We start from the raw sequence: 10,974 nt of genomic DNA on the forward strand, positions 1-10,974 counted from the left end.
TGTGTATGTGTGTGTGCGTGTATGTATATATGTGTGCTTTATTTCTATTGCAGCAGAAGTAATTACTGTTGTCATAAGTCGGAATTTACTTGAAGGCACACCACCATAACAATATCCATTTAATTTTGAAAATGCCCTCTTTTAATAATGTAAAGAGGCGCATTACACAGTCAGTCCTCTGTATCCACAGATTTTTTTAAGCATCCACAGTTTGAAAATATTTAAAAATGTATACATTCCCAAAAACAAACCTTAATTTCACCATTTCATGTAAGGGACACCATTTATCTATGCCATTGTATATAATGGGACTTGAGCATCCACGGATTTTGGTATCCAGGGGAGTCCTGGAACCAAACCCCAGCGGATATCAAGGACCCACTGTACTCTTCTGAAGGAGCAGACGTGTGAGTTTGATGGTAAGGTATGCTGTTTATGTATGGCTCAGACAAAGCAGAACTCCACATAAAATGGTGTTGTGTCTCTGGCCAAGTTCATTTAACAACTCACAAGGGTGGAGGCCCTACCACCTACATAGAAGATTGAGGGACCCACAGAAGGGTGAACTTCCAAGGCTACAGTGGTAACTTCGCCAAGTCCAGGGGCCACCTCTCAGCTCTCTCTCTCTCTCACACACACATATGCACACACACATACACAAAAACAAAAACAAACAGAAATCCAGATATGACCAGAACACCATTCTAATTTTGAAAACTTTTGTTTTAAAATGCTAAACCATGCAGATGTAACTTGTGCTCTATTTAAAAAGATGAATTGCCTTCAGGTTAATTCACCCCCCCCCCTTTATTTTGCAAGGAAAACATCAGCTGGGGTGTGTGTGTGTCACTGTTGTGCCTCCCTCTGATGAGGCAGCAGACACAACCACAAGAATGGATGTTTGGGAACTGGTTCAGTACTGAGGCAAACATCTAAAATCTGAACCTAATGATAAGAGGGATCCATCTGCAGCTGTTCCTGATCCAAAATAAGCATCTGTAGAAAAGATTAGAGGAGGCACAGAGTGATTGCTGGAAACAACTATCAAAAACAGCTTGTCAATAGATATTTGATTCACCTCAGATACCTCAGCTTTGATCCTGGTAAAACAACAAATCTTGTTTCATTGTCTTTGAATGGATTGATGTCTCTGAACAAATCTCACCAAGAAAACCCCATGATAGGTTTTGCCTTAGGGTCACCGGAAGTTGGAAACATCATCAACAACAGCATATACACTGTAGAAATAATGCACCACTTTAAGTGTTATAGCTTTTGATGGAATCCTGGGATTTTTAGTTTACAAGGTCTTTAACCTTCTCTGCCAAAGATTGCTGGTGGCACAACAATCTATAAATCCCAAGATTCTTAAGGGCGGAGCCATAATAGTTAAAGTGGTCAATAAGTGTATTATTTCTACAGTATAGATGTGCCCATTGATTCAATGCCTGAGACGTTCCACATAGCCACACTCATGAGATGCAACCATATTTAGGCAACCGATCCCTTGGTGAACAATATAATTTATTTGAGACATTGTGTTGCATGGGCTGCATCTGCCCTGCAGAAATAATCCAGTTTGACACCATCCTATGGAATCCTGTGATTTGTAGTTTGTTGTGACACCAGAGCTCTCTGATAGAGAAAGTTAACTAGCTCACAAAACTACAGATCCCAGAGGTCCAGAGCATGGCAGTTTAAGTATTGTCAAACTACATTAAATATCAAACTCCAATCTCTGATTAGAGGTATATAGATGAACATATGGTGTGTGCACTTGTGCTTAGCTAGTTTAGATGTAGCAGAGTGAAATTTTAATCACGATCTACCTTCATTCCTAAGAAATATATAAGATCTTTTGGGAAATGGAAAACTCAATTTCACAGGGCTTTCTTAGCAAGAAATACTCGGAGGTGGTTTGCCATTGCCTTCATTTGAATATAGCCTACAGCACCTAGTACTCTTTGGTGGTCTCCAAGTATTAACCAAGACTTAGCTTCCAAAATCACATACTGTAAGTTCTGGTTCCTTCAGGGAGCAGAGCTATAATTCTGTCCCTTGAACTATCTTGTCCAACTTTCAGACTTGTATGAACTGAAAAACTATGCACTGGTTAGGAAAATCCACTATCAAGTTACTGAAGATGGTTTTCCGGGTATTGGAGATAAATTTAAATCGATTAAAAGTAATCAACAATCTTAAAAGAAACAGATGAACAAGTCCTCCTATGGACATCTCTATGGTCCCATTAACATCCATGCCAAATGTCAGAATTTGGGGTTAATAGCCTCAGAATGATACCTCTGACAGACATACACATACACAAATTATCTTTTCATTATTTGAAATAATTTAAAATAAATCCTGTACCCACTTACTGGGGTGATAAATCTAATCTGATGCAAATGATGTGGTTCTGAGTAGGTATCCATATAATTATTATCTGTTAAATTTTTAATTGATAATTTCCACTCTGAAGAAAACAATTGATAAGTACTGCAGATTAATATTTTATTTTGTTGTGCAGTCCTGTGCCTACTGATACAGTAGTAAGCTTATATTTAATAGGACATGCTCTCTAGTGATGAATTTTGGATTGTAGCTCTGCATAACTTGCTATGTGTTTGGATGTAATGTTACACACATATCTAATAAACAGCAGGTGGCAGTATGACTATTTGACATATTGAGGTTGTATTACAAAAAGAAATCTGATCAAAATTAGAAATCAGTAGCTGGGAAGAAAATAATAAAGAGTGATTACACTATAATTTTCAAAACTGTATGTGGTAATCTGTGATGAATCGTTTAAATAATAAATAATGATAAATAATATTAAATTATAAGAAGACTGATTCTGAAAAGGAATTTATTTGTTTTCTGGTAGATATCAGATCTTGGGAAAGTTTCTTTTTCAAACTAAAACTCCCAGAAGGTAATCCCAAAGAATAACCTTTCTGCATTCTGCTTCTTGCTCTTGATGGGCATTTGTGATGCTTGTGGCATCTCTGCTGACAAGGAACACAACCCCTCCTTTCCATGCCACACTTCTTTATTAAAAGTTTGTGATAGTTTCTCCCTAGAGTCACCATAAGTTGGAAACAACTTGAAGGTACACAACAACAACCCAGGACCCTCCAAATATTGTTGAACTCCATTTCTCAAAGACCATAGCCAGTCTGGCCCTCTGATGAGGGATGATGGGAGTAATAGTTTCTCAACATCTGGAGGGCTACAAATTTCTCATCCTTGACGCCAGTTAACAAAAAGAAGGCAGTCATCAGAAAGACTTATCCTTTCTCCTTGCAAGAGACATTTCTGTCATTTATGGAATATGTCTTTCTTTTTAAAAATGGAGTGTTAGGACTGAGTGTTCCTCCTTTGCAGTACTATGTGGCCAACTCATTTCAGATATATATAATTAATAAATAAAATAAAGTTTTTATTTTTTTATCCCGCTCCTTCCCAAGATCAGGGCGGCTCACAGCATATATTAAAACAATGTGGATACAATACAATAAAAAAACAATCAAACAGGTAAATACAATAAAATAACAAGCTAAAAGCCCCATTAGCCCAACCTCTTGGCCATGGAAGAGGAGGGAGGCCCACAGGATTTTAATCAGGGAATGCTTGTTGGAACAGAAAGGTTTTAAAATCCTTTCTGAATTGGGCCAGGGAGGTTGATGAGCGGAGCTCAGTGGGCAGCGTGTTCCAAAGGGCCGGGGCAGCGATGGAGAATGTCCTCTTCATGGTGGAGGAAAGCCTGGCCCCAGGCACCTTCAGTAATTGCTGCCCAGATGTTCTGAGGGTGCGGGACGGGATATACGGGAAGAGGCGGTCCATCAGGAATCCTAGGCCCAAGCCATTTAGGGCTTTATAGGTAATCACCAACGCCTTATATTGAGCCTGGAAGCGGATGGGCAGCCAATGGAGATCTTTCAGCACAGGTGTTATATGGCTGGCCCTGGAAACGCCAGTGACCAGCCTGGCTGCCATGTTCTGCACCATTTGAAGCTTCCGGGTTTGGTATAAGGGTTGCCCCATGTAGAGTACGTTGCAGAAATCCAGTCTCGAGGTTACCAGAGCATGTACAACAGTTTCTAGGTCCCTCTGGGCCAGGTATGGACGCATCTGGCAAATAAGCCGAAGCTGATGACAGGTGCTCTTGACCGTCGCATTCACCTGAGCAGTCAGGTGAAGCGACGAGTCAAGGAGCACCCCCAAACTGCGTACGGAGTCCTTCACAGGGAGCGTGACCCCATTCAGGACAGGTGGAACCACCGCCATTCCTGGACCAGGGGAACCTATCACAAGTACCTCCGTTTTCTCTGGATTCAGCTTGAGTCGGTTTTCCCTCATCCAGCCCATTACTGACTCTAGACAGGCCTCGAGAGGAGAGATGCCATCCTCAGTCACTGCATCAGTCGGAGACATAGAGAAGATAATTTGGGTGTCATCAGCGTACTGATAACCCCGCGCCCCATGTCTCCGGATGATCTCTCCCAGTGGTTTCATGTAAATGTTAAATAGCATGGGAGACAGAATGGCTCCTTGAGGGACCCCGGTTTCAAGGGGCCTCTCGTCGGAGCACACGTCTCCCAGCTGCACCATCTGGGACCTCCCAGAGAGGTAGGACCGGAACCACTGGAGCGCAGTGCCCCCGATTCCCACCTCTGCCAGACGCCCCAGAAGGATACCATGGTCTATGGTATCGAAAGAGCATCAACAGGGACACGCTTCCCCCGTCGATGCCCAGACGGAGATCATCGACCAAGGCGACCATGGCCGTTTCAACCCCGTGACCCGCCCAGAAGCCAGTTTGAAATGGGTCCAGATAATCAGTTTCATCCAAGACCGTCTGAAGCTGGATCGCAACCGCCCTCTCGATCACCTTACCCAAGAATGGTAGCAGCGAAACTGGCCGATAATTATTGTGTACCAGGGGGTCGAGGGAGGGCTTTTTAAATATAGGTTTTACAATGGCCGATTTTAATTCTGATGGAAATTGCCCTTCCCTCAAAATGTGTTAATAATCTGGCGTAACAATAAAGTTACTGCCGGTCCCCCCCTGGGCCGCTAGCCATGAGGGACAGGGATCGAGAGAGCAGGTTGTCTTCCGAACACTTCCGACGATCTTGTCCACGTCCTCGGTACTCACCGACTCAAACCGATCCAGTTTAATAGAGTCCACAGAGGCTCTGGATACCTCTAGGTTCTGCTTGAATGTCAGCATTAAGACCTTCGCTTATGCGAGAGGTTTTATCCGCAAAAAAGTCATTAAATTGGTCACAGCAGGCCTTAGAAGGTTCAAGGATCTGGTTCAGGGTGGGAGGGAACTGAGTTAGCTCCCTGACCACTCTGAACAACTCTGCTGGACGTGACTCTGCGGACGCAATACGAGCACCATAGAACAAATTCTTTGCTGCTCGCATTGCCTCTCCGTAGTCCTCTAACAGTTGGTCTAAGAGAGCCTTGTCGTCTAAGCAAAGGTGTTTCCGCCAACGGTACTCTAGCCGTCGCAGTTCCCGCTTCCTTGCCCGGAGATCTTCCGTATACCAGGGCTTACACTTGGAAGCAGGCCTGAGAGGGCGCTTGGGAGTGATGCTGTGTATAGCCCTAGAGAGACCGGTATTCCAGATACCGGTGAGGGCATCAACAGAATCGCCGTCACTTCCAACCATGTACCCCTCTAAAGCTTCTTGGAACCTTTTAGGTTCCATCAGCCTTCAAGGGTGGACCATCCTAATAGATCCGCCACCCCCGGGGGGGATCTGGGTAGAGACCTTGATTTTCACCTCTACCAGGAAATGATCCGTCCATGACAAGGGGAAAACATTAGCTATTTCCGCCCACGGATTTTCCGCATCCGAACAGAAGACCAAATCGAGAGTATTACCCGCACAATGCGTAGGACCCTGTATCAGCTGGGACAGGCCCATGGCCGTCATGGTATCCATGAATTCCCGAGCCGCACCGGATGGAACATAGCTGGTCGTGAGGGAGATATTGAAGTCACCCAGGACAAGTAGCCTGGGCGTCTCCAATATCAGTTCAGCGACCAGCTGTGTCAGCTCGTTAAGGGAGTCCACTAATGCACGGGGTGGCCGATACAACAGTAGAATCCCTAGACTGTCCCTAGCCTTTAGGGTCAGGTAAATACACTCGATATAGGACGTCTGTCGGATGTGGTTCCTGGTGAGGGACACAGTGTTCCTATGTATCAAGGCCACACACCCCCCGCCCACCTAACCTGCGCTGGTCCTTCACCGAGAACCCGGCAGGCAGGGCCTGAGCCCACACAGCGTCCCTTCAGGCCCAAGCCAGGTCTCGGTAATGCAAGCCAGATCACATTTTTGTTCCTCCAGCATGTCGTGGAGGATGTGGGTCTTGTTGTTTATTGATCTGGCGTTGCACAGGAGCAGCGACAGGGTTTGTGGCATGGTTGGAGCGACCCTCAGGTCCCTACGGTTGGGAGGGGGACAGGAAGGAGAGATAGATATGATGCATCGATCTCTCCTTCCCCTGGAACGCAAGTCCCTTCTCCCACCGCCATACCTCCCCCTGCCCCACACTACCTCGATAGGAGCTCCGCTCGTAATGATGTTATCCCTTTCCTCCCCAGCCCATGCATCCCCCACATCCACAACCTCCCCCCACCCCTCTATGGCCATTTGAAGAGCAGAAGTTAGCCACCCCAGGCATCCTCTGCTCTCGGGCTAACCCAAAGCCTCCCTAACCCAATAAAAAGCTGCGCGGTGCTCCTCAGTCCGTGGGCGGCACTCCCGGGGCGGTGCGCAGATGCGCACCTCCGACACCCCGGGAGGAGGCCGCCCGGCAGAAGGCGCAGCTCTGGCGGCGGCGGTGGTCCGGCGAGGAGGCAAAGGGGGCATGTCAGGGAGGGTCCGGTTGCCCGGCTTTATACCCGCCGCTCTCACCTGGCTGGCTCCTCCCTGGCTTCCCCCTAAGTGTCCCTTAAAGGCCCCGCACGCACTCTGGCCGCCAAACGTCAAGGCCAAAGAGTCCCAAAAGAGTCCCGCTGCAGTGCTCCTCAGTCCGTGGGCGGCACTCCCGGGGCAGTGCGCAGATGCGCACCTCCGACACCCCGGGAGGAGGCCGCCCGACAGAAGGCGCAGCTCTGGCAGTGGCAGTGGTCCGGCGAGGAGGCAAAGGGGGCGTGTCAGGGAGGCTCCGGTTGACCGGCTTTATACCCGCCGCTCTCACCTGGCGGGCTCCTCCCTGGCTTCCCCCCAGGTGTCCCTTAAAGGCCCCGCACGCACTCTGGCCGCCAAACGCCAAGGCCAAAGAGTCCCAAAAGAGTCCCGCTGCGGTGCTCCTCAGTCTGTGGGCGGCACTCCCGGGGCGGTGCGCAGATGCGCACCTCCAACACCCCGGGAGGAGGCCGCCCGGAAGAAGGCGCAGCTCTGGTGGTGGCGGTGGTCCGGCGAGGAGGCAAAGGGGGCGTGTCAGGGAGGGTCCGGTTAATTAAAAGAGAAGTTCTGCTTCCATATCATTGGAATAAAATGTAATTAAAATTCTTCTTCCGCTTCAGTAGCTATTTTCCTGAAGCAAGGCTGACTGACCCCCAGTAAGATATTTCTCCCATTTATAACCCATTTTTGGAATAAGATATAGTGTAAACATTAACTAATGACTAAAGCAATAAAACTAATGTTTAAACATAATGATAAGAGAAGACAGAATTATTATGCAAACTTTGGAGTTGTTTGAGTTATTGTTTTCAGTACTATGTACATAATTCCCTTAAATAAAACCACATAGGCTTAGCAAGTTTGAGTAGTTTCTCTAAGGTTATGTAACATGTTTGTACAGAATGAAACTGTACCTTATCAACAAAAGGTAGTAAGTCACCACAAAGCAACTGGGAGAATCCCAGGATTCAGTTTCCAGTTTAAAAAAAAACAAAAAACAAGAAGCAAAATTTTGCCATTGTGGTTGTGATAAAGAACTATGAATGCAAGTTTGACAAATCTGGTTTATGTATATGGAGACAGACAAAAATAAGGATTTTCTTTTACTACCTGGTGAATTGTAACTATAAATAAAATATACATTATAATGTAGAAAGATATTGTCTATTGGTTGCTACAGTATTACAGCAGTTTGACTAGCCATTGCTAAGAATTTCTATATTGGGACTATGCATGGACTCTCAGATTAGGTTTAGAACCTGATCTGGTGATTTGGATCTCAGCCTGGTTCAGTCTGGATTGATCTAGAGTCAGTGCATTCTGATCCCAGACATGAATTTGAAACAAGATTTGGCAACCAGATTCACCAGTCCTCCTTGCATTGGACAAGCAAACATAGCTATAACTTTAACAAAACTGCATGTAAATTTTAGAGGTGCAGAATAAATTGAAGAGATTAGCCCAGTCCAATTTTAGATTGGTAACTACAAGTTTTTATATTAGGCATTTGTAAGTTTGGTGGTTTAAAAAACAAAACAAAACAAAACAAAATTTTGGCACTGTTTTCCTACCTAGAGCACTGCTCAGATAATTTAACTAAAATCAGGCATGATGATGATACTGCTAATGCAGTCACAGCTTAATTGAGAACAGTGTACTTTTGCTTTATTCTAAAAACAATCTGAGAGTCAGCATGATGTGGTTGTTTCAGCGTTGGACTATGGAGTTTATCACATGGGAGGAATTTCTCTTAATTTCGAATGAAAAGAAAGTGGGGCCAGAATGCATTCATGTGAATTCGCTAGTTCAACGAATTTACGTGAATGCGCATTGCGTTCGAACTGACTTCCTATTGCCTGAAAATAGCTTGCCAATGGTGGTAGTCTATCACGCAATAATGTTAAACCCCATGATTGCGTTCGGATTGCCATTGGATTATACTTCCAATTTCCCTTGTCTGATAAACTCCCAAGACTCTGGAGACCAGGGTTCAATTCTCAGCTCAGCCATGAAACTCACTGGGTGGTCTTGGACAAGTCACATGCTCTTAGTCTTAGAGGATGGCAATGGCAAACCTCCTCTGAAGAAACTTGCCAGGAAAACCCTGTGATAGGTTCGCCTTAGGGTTGCCATAAGTCAGCAGTGACTTGAAGGAACACAACAACAGCAGCAACAGAAGGAATCCAAGTGGTGAGATGCAGTGATGCAGCAGGAGGAAGGTTATGAGAGCATACTAGCAGTAAGAAGGATTTTACATGAAGTTCTTATAAAGCTGTATATAAAATAAGGAGTGAAAGGGGATAAAATAAATCCTTTATTTGGACAATGTCTGTCATCACAACCATCATCACCATTTTAAAAGGTTCTAGTGATACATCCCTAAGATGGCACTCTTCAGGTTGCCTTTGGACCACAGCAAATGTCTTCCTGCTGTTTCACTGATGTAGAATCTTCCACAGCGTCCCATGTGTCTCCCTCCAAGGAAATCCTTCCAGTTCTTCATTGTATTTATGCTTTCTGTCAATGAGATAGCAACTGGATCAATGGTACATCTCATTGCAGCCATGTATCCAGTTCCAAATAGCGCTTTATTTGCTCCTGCTCTTAACTGTAGTGCACTATAATTTAGATTTTGTGGCTGGCTGGGAAAAAGTAGCTTGATTTCATGATCTTCAAATGTATTCCATTTTTACAGCTGTCTGGTTCAATTTTATGTTGAAAAATATAATTAATTATACTTTTTTAAAAAAGAAAGAAAAGAAAAGACAGTTAAGAAATTCTTTCTTACAGGAAGGAACTTTTAGGAGCTTCATACAATATACCAAATACAATTTCTCGGAATGGCTTAAATAAATTACAGTGGAACTAAAAGGACATCTCTGGTGAAAACCTCTCTAAATGCAATATTTTCTTTTTAAAATCATTTTTCCCCCTAAGAAAAAGTGAGCCTCTTCCTTGATGTTTCCTCAATATAATCTTACAGAAATTAACTGTAAACGCAGGGATGCAGCTAACATCTTTCAAAAAACATTATTTTTTTTCAACTTTATTTACACCACAAATTTCATTTACTACATAAATACCACTCAATAAAAACATTATCTTAATATTCTAGTTAATATTATACAACACATTATTAAGTAGGATAACGTTTTGTTCAAAGGTTATGTCATGATCAACTGGATCCTGAAGATCTGTAAAAAATAAGCTTGGGGATTAATTCCGTTATAAATTGTGAACAGGGCAATTATGATATAAGGTTTTTACTTGTATGTACCCAAGGCGATAATTAAAAAAATAAAATAACCCCCCAGTCTGAACATGTTAAATGCCATAGTTACTCTCATACCAACAGCATTTCTAGGTAGCAATCCACAACAATTAAAATCTGCAGAAGGCTTTCTTATTAACTTCAACGTCCCATTGCTTGTAAAGGATAATTATCTCAGTACTAACACTAACTTTGCAATGTATTATCCTGAGCATCTTTCTCACAGCAAGAGAATATACTGTATATAGGGAAGGGCAAATGCCCTTGGACTTCGTGAGTCAGTGAAAATAGCCATTTAAATATCTTTAAAAACCTCCCAATTCTTCTGAAATTCCTAGTATCATCACTTCTTTCAGATATATGTAGCGGAGGGTGAATAATTTGGGAGGGTGATGTTGGAATTCTCCTTCCAAATTCAGCATGTAACTTTAGATGCCAGAGAAGCTTAGTTTCTAGGCTGATGTATTTCATGCTCCATGATAAGCTGTGTCATATATAAGATAATTAATTTCCAGGTGGCCTGAATGAATGAATGAATGAACCTGGAATGAATCTTGGCAGCTTTCTAGAAACCAGAGAGGAAGGCAGGCTTGCTTGGACAATAATCTGAGCCAGAGGTGCATTTCTGAGTAGTATTGCAATCTGTGATACAGCTGTACTAGTCTTCAGAACTGAAAAATACCATGAGTTTTAAAATTTCAATTCCCAGAATTCCCTAACCAGGATCACCACAGGCTAGGCTTGCTAGGGAATTCTGGGAGTTTTAGGCCA

This window comes from Sceloporus undulatus, chromosome 3 (assembly GCF_019175285.1).
Source record: "Sceloporus undulatus isolate JIND9_A2432 ecotype Alabama chromosome 3, SceUnd_v1.1, whole genome shotgun sequence".
NCBI classification, from domain to species: Eukaryota; Metazoa; Chordata; class Lepidosauria; order Squamata; family Phrynosomatidae; genus Sceloporus; species Sceloporus undulatus.